Below are 19548 nucleotides of genomic sequence, written 5' to 3'. Positions count from 1 at the left end.
GACACGGTCTTAGCATGCCAAGACTTGATTCTATGGAGGGTTCAGCACGGGCCGTGCTCAGAGGCACGCTTGGATAAGGACTTATGGCACGGGCATGCTAAATAGCATGGCTAGGGAGTGCTAGACTCTGAGTTTCCAGGATGCAATGTAGCACAAGCCATGCTTCAGCGAGCACGCCTTTCGATTGACGTCTTCTTTTGGCACGAGCGTGCCAGATAGCACGGCTTGGCCGTGCTATAATCTGAGTCTCCACTTGATTTTCCTTGATTCCAGCACGGGCGTGCTGATATGCACGGCTTGTGCGTGCCAGAGCCTGAGGTGTTTTTGCTTTATTTTTCTCTTTTCTATGCCAAAACCCTACAGATTTTCTTAAAACCAAGTGAATTATGATTCAAGAAAGCTTTTATATGAAAAACATAAATAAAACTAAAATAAAAACTAGATAAAGTAATTAAAAATGCTAAAAATTCCTAATAAAACTATATTGAAAATACTATAAAAATAACATTATCATTAATCCACTGTAGTTTTTAACTTCTTTATTAAATAACATAATTAATTTAATGGAATTACATTAAAAATTATATTGATAATCAAAATTATATCTCTAGTAGGTAGCCATTAATAAAATAATATAAGGCATGGCTTGGGCATGCTAGCCTCTGCTTAGGAATACTCTTTTCTGTATTTTGGCTGATTTTCTATAAAAATGCAACAAAATTCTTTAAGATCTAGTGAAATATGATTTAAGGAAGTTTTAAATAAAAACATAAATAAAACTAAACAAAAACAAATTAAAGTAATTAAAAATACTAAAAATCCTAATAAAAACTATATTAAAAATACTACAAAAATAATACCTATAAATTCACAATAAATATAAAAAATTCATTAATCCCCTTATCATTACGTCTTGACAAAAGAAAATAAAGAATTACTTCTTCCATAATTTATGTAATTCAGATTGACTAAACACATGTGAATTACAAACATCCCTATCTTAACACGAAGGAGTGCAATTCAAGTCTTTTATTTATTTATTTATTTATTTTGTTTATGTAATGAATTATAACACAACTCGTTTTACTTGTGTATAACACATGGCATTCAGGATAACACATTAAAAATATATAGTCTTCTTCTAAGTCTTTTTTTATTTTTATTTTTTTTCTGTTTTTGGTCTTCATTGACTGCCTATTTTATTAATGGCTAACGACCAAAGTGATTACTTACATTAAATATAAATTCCCCAAATTCCCCAAAAAATTCTGTTTTTAGTCTTTTCATTTATATTTTAATGTTGACATTCTATGATCTTGGTCTATCTTAAATAATTAACTATACCTTCTATACTTGTCATCTCATCAGCAAGGAATAATATGTAAATTAAGAAAAATGGAGAATCTATTAATTATTGTGAGAGTTTTATTTAGACACTATTTTGGTCCAAGTGTGAAAACACGGCCAGAGATAAAGGACACAGTGATATGTAAATTATTAAATAATTGAACGATAATATTATATAAACTAATTAATTCTTCAAAATTGGTCTTGGTCTTGGTCTTGGTCATATGGCAAACCAACACATGATGTGAATCACTCGCGTGTATACACATGATGGTAATTTGACTTAATTGACGGTAAGTCAAATTGACAGATAAATTTATATATAAAAAAAATGATTCCGCCTTAACGAATTCTTATTTTTCTCTCATTTATATAAATTTATGTTAATGATTAAATTTGTACAGATTCGATGTATGGATTCATCCATGAACCAAGTCAATAAAGTAAAGATTTTTTTCTCTCATTTTATCTCTTTTAATTGAAAAGTCAAAAGCTCCTTCATTTGCCAAAAAAAAAAAAAATTATTGATTCAGTTCATAGAAGAGCCAGTAAATCGAGTTTAGATAATTCATTCTCTTATGCTCCATTTGTTTCCATAAAACAACTTGCAGGAAAATAACTTGCTGAAAAATATTTTCCATGAAGAACATTTTCCTTGAAAATAATTTTCTAAATGACTTATTTTCCATTGTTTAGTTATAATATTGATAATTAGTTAAAAATATTAAAGTTTTTATTTCATAAGACTATAAAAAATATTAATAATAATAGAAATTTTATACTTACAAATTTCACTGTTAAATATGAGAAGAATGCAATATATATATATAAATTATGAAAGTCGCTGGTAGTAGTGACCATCAGTGGATGGTGGTGGTGACCGGTAGTGATAGCTAGTGGTATTGGTCGGTGGTAAATAATGATTGGTGATAGTGACTATGATGATTGATAAATTAAAAAACTATGGATCTATAAAGTTTTTCAATGTCCGGAAAATATTTACTATCGCAAGAATGAGATGTTATTTTCCTTAAGAAATGAGTTAATTTTCCTTTGACCAGAAAAATATTTTCCATTGACTTATTTTTCTGAATGCCAAAAACAAAAAAAATTGTGAAAAATATTTTCCTGCAAGTCATTTTACGGAAACAAGCCTTATAATACAAACAAATAGACATTAGGTAGATATTTGTTAATGAACTTTTAAACCTTAACAATAAATAAAAAATAAAGGACTTAATATAATATATATATATGTAAATGTTAGGTAAGTCTGGCTATGGAGGAAGGTCGAGTAAGCATTAAATCACAGAGAAAACAGCAAATATTTCTAAAGAAATATTTATTTGGTCTTTATTTGGTAAGTAATAAATTCACGTTTTATAATACAAACCTTAGCAATGTTAGATAGTAGTGGACTTTAAAATCTTAGCAATTATTTATAAGAATAATCATTGATAAAAAATATATATATATATAAGAACATGTATATCTTAGCAATTATTTATAAGAATAATCATTGATAAAAAAATGTTAGATTTGCTAGATTTTGTTTGAGAGGTCTCCATGTTCGAAGAAAAGGACAAAGTAAGTGTCTTATGGAGGGGACAGACTGCCCTTGAATTGGGCAGAGGAAGAGGACTGACTGCCTGACTAAAACCATTAAACGACTCCAGGGAAGGTAAAGATTTATCCTTTCTTAATTTGTTTAATCGTTCCTGCTCAACAACTAGCAGGGAAATTCCGTTTTACAATTACTTATGTCTTTCAACTACCCCTTACCATATGGCGAAAGGTAAGAGAAGGGTCAATGAGTGGTTTGACTTTGACATCATTTTACTCTCATTTCATCAGATCCGATACCTAATTTTAAATCCACTACACTCTTCTACATGACCATCATTTTAATATAATTTTAATATATTTTAGTAAAAAAATGACAAATTATTATATTGTACATAATAAATATAATTGGTATTTGTTATTTATTTTTGTAAAATTATTATGACAAGGGTGTTATGAGAAATAAAGATAATAAATTTCATTTGAGAATTTATTACAAACATAATTTTATAGAATTTAATTGAATTTCTTATTTTAAATGATAACAAACTAATTATGATAAATTCATTTGCAAATGAATTCTACTTAGAATTCATTTATAACTGCATTCTACAACCATTATTCATTTATTTCAAATAGGTTGTACAGATTAACTAATTATGAATTTGTAATCATGAAAATACTTCTTTTTTTAAAAAAAAAAAAAAAAAAGAAAATTATGAGGCTTTAAGTGTAAAGACAAATTGTTGTACCTAAAAAAGGTGCAATGGGACATTGGGTTAAAAATAGAAATAAAAACAAATACTAAAAGGTTAGAATAGAACGTGCGGTGCGCCTCTCACTCACTTTCCATCTGTGGTTGCACTGAAAGTGAGTTTAGTTATCAACTCTACCTGTAAGAAAATTGCTTAAATTAGAATGAAAATTTCGTTGCTACATTTACGGGAATGGAATATTTTTTGGAGACAGATTTAGGAATGTATTAGCAACGGAATTAAGAAGCGGGACATATTTGTTTCTAAAATTCTCAAGCTTCTTTATGGACTTCAATGCAAAGAAGCTAACTGACATTATTTATAAAGCTAATTGACATCTATTTGTTTGTATTATAATTGGCAAATGAACATTTAATTTGTACTTTGGATCGGTCTTGAGCTGTGCTTCTTTAAATTCCGATATCTTCATTAATTAATTTCCCTTGATTTTTTTTTATCAGTAAAAAATTTCTTTTATTATAAAAATTAGAGAAAAACTTAACATAGCCAAGTATCTAAACTCGGGCCGTCAGGCTTTTCCAATACACCATTTCTAGCGGAAATGCTAAATGAAAAAAAACCCGTTAATTTTCCTTGAATCAATGCTTACTCGATTTTCTTTCATAGCAAAGTTATATAAACATAGCATTCATGAGAAAAGCATTGTGTCGTGGACCTCGATTACCACTGGGGTGCGGATTAAATGGTCGATGAGCTGATGCAATTACAGGTTGAATTTCCAGTATTGCGAGATCAGCTTCAACTGCCTACACTCTTGGCAACCTTGTATCATACTCAATTTGCAAGGCTTCCATTGGTGGACAAATTAACATCACTTCCGCTAATGGCTGCAGGTAGTACGATCAAATGGAGGTCAATAAATTCGGACTTAAGCGATCCGTAAACAGTCCGTCAGTTCGGACATAATTAAATTCTTCAGTTTGGACTTAAGCGGTCCATAAACAGTCCATCAGATTGGACATAATCAATTCTTCAATTCAGACTTAAGCGGTCTATGAACGGTCCATCAGTTCGGATACAACCAATTCTCTAGTTTGGACTTAAGCGATCCATAAACGGTCCATCAGTTCGGACACAGCCAATTCTCCAGTCCGGACTTAAGCGGTCCATAAATAGTCCATCAAATCGAACATAACTAATTCTCCAGTTTGTACTTAAGCGGTCTATAAACAATCCATCAGTTCGGACTTAAACAGTCCATCAACTCGGACTTAAACAGTCCAACAACTCATACTTAAGCAGCCCTCAATAAATTCGGACTTAAGCAATTCTCAATAAATTCGGGCTTAAAGCAGTTCAAGGCGGAGGATGGAGTTATCCCCAAAGAGCAAACACTCAAGGTGGAGTATATTATTGTTATTATCCCCAATACTATTGTTATCCCCGAAGGTGTTAGAGACAATACCTAGTGAAGAAATATTCAATGTTGAAATATGCATATTTCCTATGTTTAAGTAATTTCGTTGGAAGAAATAAGTGTTGTTTTTTTTTTTTTTTTTTTTTTTTTTTTTTTTTTTATTATGTGTGAAAGGTGAGCGTTATTATGAACTTTATTGCTCATAATGTGCGACTCAAAGAATAATAAGAGTTTCGTGTATACTTTGCATAATTGATATTCAATTTATCCAATAGTATTTCTAATGAAGAAATTTCAAGTTTCTATTACTCATCAAATATTTATACTATTAACTCTTACTAGTTTTGACACTGCATGTTAAATTTGTTTGTCAAATAATTTATAAACCTCTTAATTAGGTCAGTAATAAGAAATATTTTATAAACGTTTTCATGAGTTCGAGTCCTCTCTACCACAGAGTTATTACTAATATGGTGAATGTTAATGAAAGCGGAGCGTTACAATGAATATGAAAAGATTAAAATTTTCTGCATTTAATTTCCAATTTTATCACATACCACTATTTATTAATAATAAATTTCCACATCCTTTAAATGCGAGCAAGAATTATGCGGTCTTCTCTATAAAAAATGACCAGCTTTCTCTTTTGAAATAATGTTAAACAGTAAAAATATAAAAAAAATTAAGTTTTATATATATTATATGATATTATTAAGATAAAATAATAATTTTATTACTCTATTATTATGTAATAATATAAAATGATAGTCTCATACAATATCATTTAGACTCCTATGTTATGACAACTTTAAGAACTAACTGATTGATTTCATGTAATGAACTGAAAATTTTATTAGCATAAGAAATTATTGTAATTAAATAATTTATATAAAATATATTATTATAATATTAAATTATCTTAATTGAACAAATATAATTATTTATTTAGTCTTTTCAAATTCTCGTATATTTAGTTGTAATGGTTATTAATGTCATAATTTTTAGTACTTCAAGAGTATAAAAAGATATAATTCGACATCAATAAATTGTAATGAATTTAAGTCATATTTTAATTCCATTAGTTAACCCATTGTAGTTTTTAACTTCTTTATTAAATAACATAATTAATTTAATGGAATTACATTAAAAATTATATTGATAATCAAAATTTTAAAAAACAAATTTCTTGCCGACTCATACCTTAAAAATCATTTTTCTTACCAATTCAGCACCTTAAATATTTTAGGAGTGTTCAACTTACAACACCTATTTGATAAATTTAGATAAGAAAAGAAAAACAACAAGAAAGAAAACGATATGGAACAACAACTTTCAGGTTTTTTTTTTCTTTTTTTTTTTTTCTATTAACTTTCTTAAAATAATCCCAATAATTTCATACAACTAACTCAGAAAAGACATAAATTATAAAAGTTTGACCAATATATCATTACAATATGACTTTTAATTAGGTCATGATAAAAATAAAATATCATTCAATAAAAGGATATGACGAGCTTTGTAAACTTAATAAAATTAGATAAGATAAAATATTAAATTCACAATAAATATAAAAAATTCATTAATTCCATTCTCATTACGACTTGATGAATGACTTCTTCCATTATTTATGTAATTCAGATTGACTAAACACATTTGAATTACAAACATATCTATCCCAACACCAAGGAGTGCAATTCATGTCTTTTTTTATTTATTTATTTTGTTTATGTAATGAATTATAGCACAACTTGTTTTACTTGTGGATAACACATTAAAAATATATAGTCTTTTTCTCAGTCTTTTTTTTTTTTTTTCCTTCTTGTTTTTTGTCTTCATTGACTGCCTATTTTATTAACGGCTACCGACCAAAGTGATTACTTATATTAAATATGTATTTCCCAAATTCCCGATCTACTTCTTTTCATTTATATTTTAATGTTGACATTCTATGTTCTTGGTCTATCTTAAATAATTAACTATACCTTCTATACTTGTCATCTCATCAGCAAGGAATAATAGAACAATTTTCATTTCCTATATGCCTATAAAAGGATTCACAATTCTTTGGTTAATCACGCTTCACTTCCAAGACACAAAACATATTTCACCAAAACATTCTAACCAAGTTTCAAGATCTCTCCGAACGAAACAATGTCGACTCAAGGAGGAAACACTCAAGGAGGATGGGGTAATACTCAGGGAGGAAACACTCAAGGTAGAGGTGGTGGTAATACCCAAGGTGGTAATACTCAGGGTGGAGGATGGGGTAATACCCAAGGAGGAAACACTCAAGGCGGAGGTGGTGGCAATACTCAGGGAGGGAACACTCAAGGCGGAGGTGGTGGCAATACCCAAGGTGGTAATTCTCAGGGTTGAAATATGCATATTTTCTATGTTTAAGTAATTTCAATTGGATGAAATAAATGGTGTTGTTTTTTTTTTTTTTTTTCTCTTATGTGTGAAAGGTAAGGTTAATTATGAGTCTTATTGCTCATAATGTACAACTCACAATAATAAGAGTGTTAATTATGTGTATTTTGCATAATTGATCTTCAATTTATGCAATACTATTTCTAATGAAGAAATTTCAAGTTTCTATTACTCATCGATTATTTGTAATTATTTATTGCTATTAGTTTCAACGATACCTATATTGGTAATTTCAAATAGAAAATAAAAAACTTTTTATAACTGAGGCAATTTTTTAAAGATATCAATACTGATTCATAGTTATGGCAAATATGTATATATACCCTGAATTTTATGTTTTAAATCTTTTAAAATTGATTTAGTTGAGAAAATTCATTTTTGAGTCTAATGTCTGGATATAGAAATTGGTACGAGAAAAGGCTCAGATAGTTGACTGCACTTTAAGATATAGTCTAATAGTAATTGCATATACGATTTAGCAATATATCCAAGTTCGATTTACATTTTCCTACTCAAAGAAAAAAGGTATTAAGTGACTTTTAAACCTTAGTAATCTATTTATTTATACTACATACAAATGTGAGAATAAAGAAATAATATGATTTTCGATAATATCCTTAAGGCATCTCTAATGCTAATGTGTAGTATTCTTATATAATTGCTATGTGAAGTTGAAGTGTCAAAAAAATAAATTGACATCGTCTGCCTTACCTTTTATTTCTAAAGGGTCTCTTAAATAATTTGGGTATTTATTGCTCTATTATGTTAAATTGTGGATTAAAAAAAGAAAAGAAAAAAGAGAATGGAAAAGGATATGAAAATAGTGTATTGGATAAAGATTTCTAAAATTTAACGTCTGTTAAATAGAGATTGGGCAACTTTATTATTCACACATTCTATTCTATATTACATAACCATTACATAACGTCTATTAAGTAAACGAGTTGTGTTATGAACCATTATATAACCAAAATAATAATAAAAAAAGGATTGAATTGCATTGCTTGGACTTATATAAACGATGGAAGAAGTCATTCTTTATTTTCTTTTTTATCAAGACGGAATGAGAAGAGAATAATTGAAACAACCCGAATTTTTTATTTTCAAAGATTTTCCAATTAAATTTAATAAACCGACAGCCTGAAAATTTATTTCAATATTTTAATGCGAACACTGTGAGAAACCGAACCGAAAACCGACTGAAAAAGCCGAAAACCAAATGAAAACCAAAGATATGGGTCGAATCGAACCGAATCGAACCGGTTCGACCCAAACCATCTAGAAAATTCCATTTTTTTTTTTTTTAATCTCCAGCGCTGCACCTCTACTCGTCACCCTCACCAGCGCCTCAACTCCACTCCACCGACACAGCCACTGCGCCTCCTCCTCCCTTCTTCTTCTTCTTCTTCTTCTTTCTTTCTTTCTTTCTTTCTTTCTTTCTTTTCTTTTCTTTCTTCTTCCCTGCGTCTGTCTGCGTGTGACTGGCGAGAGACAGCAGATCTATCGCGCGCCACCCAGCCCTCGCGGGCCACCTCGCCGCCACTCCACGCCGCCAGTCGCACCGCCTCACTGCTCCTTCGCGCGCCACTGCCAGTAGCTCCGCCCTCTGCCAGATTGCGCAGCGCACAACAGCAGCACAGTCTCCACCTTGTCGCGCCACCACCGTGCCCTGCTGCTCTGCCACAACAGATCGCGCCTCTGCCGCCGCTCCAGCGTGCCTCCGACCACCGACAGCCACTGCTCTCCGATCCGGCACGCGTGAAAATCCCCGATCTAGCGAAATTCGACAAAAGATTATATTTTGGGGTAATAAAATTAATGCTACTAATTTTAGTTACTTAAATTAATTTTATTATTGTAGTTAATTAATTTAGTTAATTTAATTTAGTAATTGTGAGTAGTTAAATTAAGTTAATTTAATTTTCAGTATTGATTTATAATATAAATGTTGATTCACTTAAAATCCTTTGATTAATTTATTGAGGAATTTTGATGATAATATCATGAATGGAATGAAATGAAGAATTGAGAATTAAAGGTAATGTTGATATGGATTTTCGGATGGAGGATGAGAAAATTGAATTGATTGATTGATTGCCCGATGGATGGGCTGTGTGATTTGGAGTTATTAGATAAATTGTTGATATTTTAACAGGTGGAAAATCCAATTTTTAGGGGAGATGCTGCCGAAATTTCGGTAGAAATAAAATGAATTTCGGTAGCAAATAAAATTCATTATAGAAATTTAATTATTTATAGAGAGTAGAAAATAAAAGAAAATAAAATAGATTTCAGAAGAAATAAATAAAATAGAGTTCGGTAGAGAAATAAAATTTATTATAGAAAAGAAATTAATATCGAGATTAAATTACGTAGAAAAATTAAGAGTTTAAAATAAAATTCTAAGAGTGGTAAAGAAATGCTTTATCTGATGTAGTTACTTTTGTTTTGTGTCATTCTTAAATTTCTTAGATCGCCCGGGTCCATCTAGTGCTCCTCCAGGACAGAATCAAAGCTAGAACTTCGCTCTCCATCACTGTGAGTAATAATAAATAATGCATGTCAACACTGCATTTGCATAACATTACATTTTTATATATTTACATATTGTATTTTCTCAAAAATATTATGTTATGATCACTATAATTATACTTATGCATAATTGTGCATTTGGATGAAATTGGTGTATTATGATAAATGAATTGTTTGATTATTTGTGTTGTGTATATACTGTGCTCTGTTTGTGTGGAGTTGGGATGAAGTGGGTCACCCTGGGTTTGTGAGGACGGTCGATAAATATGGATCCTGATGAACTGATGAAATTGGACCGTCGGCCGGGTAAATGGGAGATCGGCGCCCCCGTGTGCACTTGATGAATTGATGAAATGATGTTGATGATATGGAAAAGAAAAGAGAGAATGTAAAATAAAATATTGAGAGGACTGGTCAAGTGAGGATTAGACCGGTCGGCCAGATATGGGGGATTGGCTCCCCGGGTGCACATGTTTGAGAGGATGGGCTGTTTGAGAGGACGGCTCGTCGGGGGTTTAGGTGACGCCACTGACTAATTTCCACGTGATGTGATTATTTGAAGGTGATATTGTTTGTGGGTGCTGATGTAATGTCATATGGTTGACTGTTGTGTGTTCATTCAGTATAGTAGGGTGCATTTTGCTTGACTGTATGTGGTGTGTATTATTTATTATTATTCACTGAGTTGCAAAACTCACCCCCTTCTCTCCAAACCTCCCAGGTACTAGGAAGCAGTTGATCCGACTGAAGCTCTGCAATCTTCTCCGCAGAGTTATAAATGTAAACTTTATATTCTTGATATTTAATTTTGAATGTATAAATTATTCTTTTATCAGATTTTTTTTGGACTCCGCAGTTATAGGGCTGTGTATTTAAATTGGGCCTTATTGTTAGCACTACGCTATAAATTAATTATTGTGCAATTAACTGTAGGTAAACTAGTAAGCCCTTATTGTAATTATGAGTTATTGTGAATAGGCCCTGGTTAAATTTTATGTATTATTTGATATTGGGCCAGATGTTTGAAAATTTTATAAAACTTATATCTTAAGTCATATGGGCTTACTGTTTTGTTGAAATTAGGAGAATCATGTAGACAGATTGAATAATTTAGGCTTACTACGGGCCTCGGGGGCCTTAAGCTTACCTGGGCCCTAGTGCCGGTCCGGCCCACGGAAATGGGTCGTGACAAAGGTGGTATCAGAGCAAAAGTTCATAAGTCTAGATGTAACTGCGGAGTAATTCCTGTCATGTCTTGACATAGTCTTTCTTGCTTTCCTCTTCAGCGTTGTTCGCAGTCAGGTTAAAGTCAAGTTGTTTAATAATTAAAATTTGTATCCTTGTCCTCTAGAGATGTGATTTAGGTAATGATGCTAAGGGGATGGTTTAAACGTAAACTAGAATCCTTCTATGGAATAAATAATATTCATATATAATTTAAGTAGGTAAGAAGATAAGTTATATAGGATTAATAAGTTGAAGTTAGATGATGAAAGTGTGCTATTTTTATTTAATACGTGTTGAATATGGAATACATATATAAAAATGCAGGAATGTGTGTATATGTGTGCCTGTGGAATTGAGAATGAGTTGCTAATTATTTATTAAGAGAACTAAATGGTTCGGATTTAAGGACATTAGAATCTATTTAAGTGGTGCCTTGAATTAATATATGTATTTGGTGATATTTACATGATGTTGGTTGGTGGAATTTATTATAATTATTGAGATAAATATTTTTCTGGATGGAATGGATATACATGATTTTTATAAGGTCTGAATATTGAAGGATTTGGTGTGATTTGATATGATAATGGTGATGAGTATTTTTCATAAAGAATAATATTGGTGGAATTATTATATGAAGTAAGTTTTATTTATGAATAATCCCTGCTTGGTAGAGCAAAGTGTATTGTTGTATTCATCAACTATTTTTTTTAGGGTGTGAATATAGGGAATAATATAAATTATTGTGGTTAAAAGAAAAGTAAATCGCGATTTTCAGTAAGAGATAAATTACTCTAATCTTTATGTACTTAGTGGTGGATATTGTGTGGCTTGTGGAATCTTATGGTTTATCTAATGGTATTTAGTCTTTTGATGTTTAAAATTTGATGTTTAAAATAATTGTTGCACACTCGATGGTATGTAAAGTACAAACAATGATTTTTATTCAATGGGGGATTCTATGATCCGAGGAACAATTCTATAAGGGAATCAAGGTAATTATGTTATGTAAATAGTGGGGCATGATGATTAAGTGTATTGATGAATGACATCAGACCTGGAGAGGTAATTATCCAATTATTGAATTGATGTTATACCAATGAAGTAGATAAGTAAGAATGGATCTAGTCCTGTTACTGAATGAATATTAAGAAAAGAATCAAATACATAAAGGTGAGGAATATGAATTAATGTGATTTAAATGAGGATAGCTAGTAATTAGAGGTTTGACAAATTAAGGATAATTGTTAGAAAATTTGATGCAAATAGGAATAATGATACATCAGAGGATCTAAGATAAAGATTTTTATATTTTGGGATTTCACGAGTGTAGGAAAAATTGTGGTTCGCGTTGATCTCACTATGCTTATACGAGAATAAATTTTAAGACAAATTGATCAAGAATTGATAAAAAGATTGACTAATAGTTAATAGGAGTATTTACAAGTAATGAAAGAGTTATGGACCTAATCTTAAGGACATTCAGGAATATAAAGGAATGTCTGGTAGAAAAATGATAAGTGGGGCGATGAGGTTGATCGTTTATAGAATTACGAGGGTGGTATATATAATTAAAGGATAGTTAGTATAATCTAGGAATTAATACAGTGAAAGTTTAGTATGTAGTGAGTGTATTAGACAGGATATAATTTAGATCCTAGTACATGTAGGATGTTTAATAAGTCAGACTAAGTCTATGGACCAAGTATAATAAAATAAAAGTAAAAGATAACAAAGGCAATTAGTGGTTTTGGGATTAAAACGCTATTATATTGGGGTGATAATTATATTAGGAAAATTATAGGTTGAATATAATTTGAACATAATTTGAATATAAAGAATAGAGGAGAATAATATTTGTATAATTGAAAAGTTTCTTGTTATATCTCATGGAGAATAGAGATAAGGTGGATATTAAGAATTTAAATGATCATGAATAGTAATTTGATGCGGTAAATAAATTTAAGATTTATGAAAATTTAGAAAATTAAAAGATGCTTTAGAATAATTAGTTTAGAATATGTAGTTAGAAAATAGTTTTATGAGTTATATTAATTGAATCCATATATTGAGCTTATAAATGTATTATGTACAAGTGATAAGTGTTATTAATACTAATAACTTGAAATAAGAGTTGATGAAGAATCATGAGATTCAGCTTGAGATGACGATGAATATGAATAAATGTAATGTCTTGATGCAAAGTAGTTAGAATAAGAAATTCCTATTACTTAGTGCATTTTTGTAAGTTACTTAGTTTATTGGATGGAGAAAGGGAGATATAATTACGCCTCTAGGGAACAGAAGGGTATCTGGAGTATTTTATATATCAATGAACTAACTGGGTTTTAATTTACTGTTCATTTGGAATATTGAGATTTGTGTAAGAATAAACAAGTGAATTTGGGATAATTTTAGGGAGAAGAATACACACAAGTATTCAAAAACTGAAAACATGAATTATAAGATTATCGGATGTGTTAACAAGATGGTCTAAGATTACATCTTCACTATACTTGAAGACCAACTTAAGTGTGTTAATATGGTAATTTATTAATTTAAAATTTGCTCATGGAATGATTGAGATATCAATTAGGATGAGAGTCATTCATATATGATTTGGAGTCGATGTAAAGCTATTCTGAATTTCTTAGCAATTGGTGGAAATTATGATTGAATGAATAGAATTGTGTTATAAATGGCAGTTTGTGACAGATCTTATGGTTTAAGAGAATACTTAATTAGTTAGGTCCATTCGAGGAATGGTACATTGCAACTCTGATGTTGAAGGATTCAATGAGGAATTAACCTTGTTTGGAGTAAAGAATATAGAGAGAACATAATTATGGTTGAGGATATTCCTAGATTGTATTAGGTATAAATTTTACGAATTTGGAGGTGATAGACAAACTTGGAGAGAAAGAATAACCCAATGATATTATTATCTGAATATTCTTAGGTATTCATGGGTAAGAAGAAACATAAAACAAAGGACATAGTTTAATCAGGAGTTGGATTATAGGTTTAATATCCTTAATCTCATACTTAGCTAGAGCAAAAGGCACTACTTGTTTAGGATATCTGGATACGTAGACCTAGGTAAATTGGATATAAAATACGGTTTGGAGAATTTTACATCTTGAGCAAGATAAAAAAAAAAAAAAAAAAAAAAATGTTGGCTAGACTTCTTTATGGAGTTGAGTGTAATAGAATGGTGTGTGCATATTTTAGAAAATACATTAAGAATATTTGGCATGTCAACAGCTAACTTGACTAGTTGCATAAGTTCTTGTCATAATTAGTTAAGAAATGGTATAGTATGAATTCTCATTAGTAGGATTTGAAATGAGATTGTATATCTATCTTCGTTGGAAAATGGTTAAGTTGATAAATATGTGATGAGATTGGGATAGAAGTCAAGATCTCCTATCAGTTGATAGCAATTAGTTAGAGAAATGTCATGATTCTGTTGAAATAAGCTTGTGGTAGTGCAATGAATTTGTTCTCTTTAATTGGAAAGGATCGAATGGTACTTAATGGTAGAACTTGATAATAATAATAATAAGGATCCTAAATTGGAATAGTAGTAAATTTGGATATGTGGATGCGAGTATCAGAAGATTTAATGCTTGGTTTGTGTATGAGTATCTTATTGAGAAATGATCGTTGCCTATAATAGCTAGTGAGAGATAAATGAGGCGATACATCAATATAGGTCACATGATATATAGCTAATGAGAGTTATAACCCTTACTTGAGCAGAGGTTATGAAGAACTTAAATTCTTACGCTTAACAGTGAATACTAGAGTCGAATCTGTGCCTTGGGTTATGAATGTTTTACTCGACTTGACTTGTAGATATAGTACAACTCAAGTTTAAATTAACTATGGTGATAACTTTTAACAGTTGCATCATTATGTGAGAAGCACAACCACCAATGTAGTAAACAACTGTTGCATCCTAGTTTCTTATTATTTTCAAAATTCGAGGACGAATTTTTATAAGGGGGGAAGACTGAAACAACCCGAATTTTTTATTTTCAAAGATTTTCCAATTAAATTTAATAAACCGATAGCCTGGAAATTTATTTCAATATTTTAATGCGAACACTGTGAGAAACCGAACCGAAAACCGACTGAAAAAGCCGAAAACCAAATGAAAACCAAAGATATGGGTCGAATCGAACCGAATCGAACCGGTTCGACCCAAACCATCTAGAAAATTCCATTTTTTTTTTTTTTATCTCCAGCGCTGCACCTCTACTCGTCACCCTCACCAGCGCCTCAACTCCACTCCACCGACACAGCCACTGCGCCTCCTCCTCCCTTCTTCTTCTTCTTCTTCTTCTTTCTTTCTTTCTTTCTTTCTTTCTTTCTTTTCTTTTCTTTCTTCTTCCCTGCGTCTGTCTGCGTGTGACTGGCGAGAGACAGCAGATCTATCGCGCGCCACCCAGCCCTCGCGGGCCACCTCGCCGCCACTCCACGCCGCCAGTCGCACCGCCTCACTGCTCCTTCGCGCGCCACTGCCAGTAGCTCCGCCCTCTGCCAGATTGCGCAGCGCACAACAGCAGCACAGTCTCCACCTTGTCGCGCCACCACCGTGCCCTGCTGCTCCGCCACAACAGATCGCGCCTCTGCCGCCGCTCCAGCGTGCCTCCGACCACCGACAGCCACTGCTCTCCGATCCGGCACGCGTGAAAATCCCCGATCTAGCGAAATTCGACAAAAGATTATATTTTGGGGTAATAAAATTAATGCTACTAATTTTAGTTACTTAAATTAATTTTATTATTGTAGTTAATTAATTTAGTTAATTTAATTTAGTAATTGTGAGTAGTTAAATTAAGTTAATTTAATTTTCAGTATTGATTTATAATATAAATGTTGATTCACTTAAAATCCTTTGATTAATTTATTGAGGAATTTTGATGATAATATCATGAATGGAATGAAATGAAGAATTGAGAATTAAAGGTAATGTTGATATGGATTTTCGGATGGAGGATGAGAAAATTGAATTGATTGATTGATTGCCCGATGGATGGGCTGTGTGATTTGGAGTTATTAGATAAATTGTTGATATTTTAACAGGTGGAAAATCCAATTTTTAGGGGAGATGCTGCCGAAATTTCGGTAGAAATAAAATGAATTTCGGTAGCAAATAAAATTCATTATAGAAATTTAATTATTTATAGAGAGTAGAAAATAAAAGAAAATAAAATAGATTTCAGAAGAAATAAATAAAATAGAGTTCGGTAGAGAAATAAAATTTATTATAGAAAAGAAATTAATATCGAGATTAAATTACGTAGAAAAATTAAGAGTTTAAAATAAAATTCTAAGAGTGGTAAAGAAATGCTTTATCTGATGTAGTTACTTTTGTTTTGTGTCATTCTTAAATTTCTTAGATCGCCCGGGTCCATCTAGTGCTCCTCCAGGACAGAATCAAAGCTAGAACTTCGCTCTCCATCACTGTGAGTAATAATAAATAATGCATGTCAACACTGCATTTGCATAACATTACATTTTTATATATTTACATATTGTATTTTCTCAAAAATATTATGTTATGATCACTATAATTATACTTATGCATAATTGTGCATTTGGATGAAATTGGTGTATTATGATAAATGAATTGTTTGATTATTTGTGTTGTGTATATACTGTGCTCTGTTTGTGTGGAGTTGGGATGAAGTGGGTCACCCTGGGTTTGTGAGGACGGTCGATAAATATGGATCCTGATGAACTGATGAAATTGGACCGTCGGCCGGGTAAATGGGAGATCGGCGCCCCCGTGTGCACCTGATGAATTGATGAAATGATGTTGATGATATGGAAAAGAAAAGAGAGAATGTAAAATAAAATATTGAGAGGACTGGTCAAGTGAGGATTAGACCGGTCGGCCAGATATGGGGGATTGGCTCCCCGGGTGCACATGTTTGAGAGGATGGGCTGTTTGAGAGGACGGCTCGTCGGGGGTTTAGGTGACGCCACTGACTAATTTCCACGTGATGTGATTATTTGAAGGTGATATTGTTTGTGGGTGCTGATGTAATGTCATATGGTTGACTGTTGTGTGTTCATTCAGTATAGTAGGGTGCATTTTGCTTGACTGTATGTGGTGTGTATTATTTATTATTATTCACTGAGTTGCAAAACTCACCCCCTTCTCTCCAAACCTCCCAGGTACTAGGAAGCAGTTGATCCGACTGAAGCTCTGCAATCTTCTCCGCAGAGTTATAAATGTAAACTTTATATTCTTGATATTTAATTTTGAATGTATAAATTATTCTTTTATCAGATTTTTTTTGGACTCCGCAGTTATAGGGCTGTGTATTTAAATTGGGCCTTATTGTTAGCACTACGCTATAAATTAATTATTGTGCAATTAACTGTAGGTAAACTAGTAAGCCCTTATTGTAATTATGAGTTATTGTGAATAGGCCCTGGTTAAATTTTATGTATTATTTGATATTGGGCCAGATGTTTGAAAATTTTATACAACTTATATCTTAAGTCATATGGGCTTACTGTTTTGTTGAAATTAGGAGAATCATGTAGACAGATTGAATAATTTAGGCTTACTACGGGCCTCGGGGGCCTTAAGCTTACCTGGGCCCTAGTGCCGGTCCGGCCCACGGAAATGGGTCGTGACAATAATGAATTTTTTTTTATATTTATTGTGAATTTAATATTTATTTTATCTAATTCATCACATCACATTTTTTTATTGAATGACGATTTATGTTTGTCATGACCTAATTAAAAGTCATATTAAAATTTCAATATAAGCGTGGGTGGAGACAATTAGTAAAAAAACTAAAGAAAGAATGGAGACAGACATGTAACACGAATTGTATTATGGTCTATTCAAAAACAAAATAAAACTAAAAAAAAAAAAAAAAGATTTACAAAATAAAACTAAGAAAAAAAAGACTTGAATTGCATTTCTTGGAATTACATTAAAAATTATATTGATAATCAAAATTTTAAAAATTAATTTTCTTGCCGACTCATACCTTAAAAATCATTTTTCTTACCAATTCAGCACCTTAAATATTTTAAGAGTGTTCAATTTACAACACCTATTTGATAAATTTAGATAAGAAAAGAAAAACAACAAGAGAGAAAACGATATGGAACAACAATTTTCAGGTTTTTTTTCTTTTTTCTTTTTACTATTAACTTTCTTAAAATAATCCCAATAATTTCATACAACTAACTCAGAAAAGACATGAATTATAAAATAAAAGTTTGACCAATATATCATTACAATATGACTTTTAATTAAGTCATGATTATCATTCAATAAAAGGATGTGATGAGCTATGTGAACCTAATAAAATTAGGTAAGATAAAATATTCAATTCACAATAAATATAAAAAATTCATTAAACAAAAAAGAGAGTTTAGAAATAACAACTAATCAACGATAGCGTTGAACGACTTCCTTGAATTTTGACACCAATCTTGAACACTTGAATTCTTGAAGAGAGAAAACTATGTAGAATATAATAGAATAAAAGATGGAATATACAATGAATGGATTTAACCCTTTTTCATGGCTAGTCTCTCTCTTTATATAGACTTTTTGAAATATCTTTGTGTTCGTTTAGGAAAGTGAATCTCGTAAGAAATCTTTTGGAGATAGGAAACTGTTTAGGCTTTGTATTTCTTCACAATTAGAACTCTCCCAGCATCTAAATATGATTTAAATTTGATTGGCACATCAGAAAAGTATCTCATGCGGGTTCGTGCAAGTGGCACAGGCTAGAGTTATATTAAAAATACTATAAAAATAATACCTATAAATTCACAATAAATATAAAAAATTCATTAATCCCCTTATCATTACGTCTTGACAAAAGAAAATAAAGAATTACTTCTTCCATAATTTATGTAATTCAGATTGACTAAACACATGTGAATTACAAACATCCCTATCTTAACACCAAGGAGTGCAATCCAAGTCTTTTATTTATTTATTAATCCCCTTATCATTACGTCTTGACAAAAGAAAATAAAGAATTACTTCTTCCATAATTTATGTAATTCAGATTGACTAAACACATGTGAATTACAAACATCCCTATCTTAACACCAAGGAGTGCAATCCAAGTCTTTTATTTATTTATTTATTTATTTATTTTGTTTATGTAATGAATTATAACACAACTCGTTTTACTTGTGTATAACACATGGCATTCAGGATAACACATTAAAAATATATAGTCTTCTTCTAAGTCTTTTTTTATTTTTATTTTTTTCTGTTTTTTGTCTTCATTGACTGCCTATTTTATTAATGGCTAACGA

General features: G+C 31.2%; 1 long non-coding RNA gene across 2 annotated transcripts; it reads left to right on the top strand.

The window, feature by feature from the left end:
• Positions 1 to 8609: 8609 nt before the first annotated feature.
• LOC149495194 (uncharacterized) lies at positions 8610 to 17707 on the top strand. 2 transcript variants are annotated; one of them, XR_016321329.1, is made up of 5 exons: positions 8610 to 9279; positions 9946 to 10011; positions 10727 to 10785; positions 16641 to 16706; positions 17422 to 17707. It is a non-coding gene; the product is annotated as an uncharacterized LOC149495194 (long non-coding RNA). The 2 variants fall into 2 exon arrangements; XR_016321328.1 differs by lacking the exons at positions 8610 to 9279; positions 9946 to 10011; positions 10727 to 10785 and adding an exon at positions 14711 to 15974.
• Positions 17708 to 19548: the final 1841 nt, after the last annotated feature.

Source organism: Jatropha curcas, chromosome 6 (genome assembly GCF_041381405.1).
Source record: "Jatropha curcas cultivar XTBG-Jc1 chromosome 6, XTBG_Jcur_1.0, whole genome shotgun sequence".
NCBI lineage: Eukaryota > Viridiplantae > Streptophyta > Magnoliopsida > Malpighiales > Euphorbiaceae > Jatropha > Jatropha curcas.
Note: the sequence above shows the minus strand (reverse complement) of the source record. Positions and strands in the feature narration are given on the sequence as shown.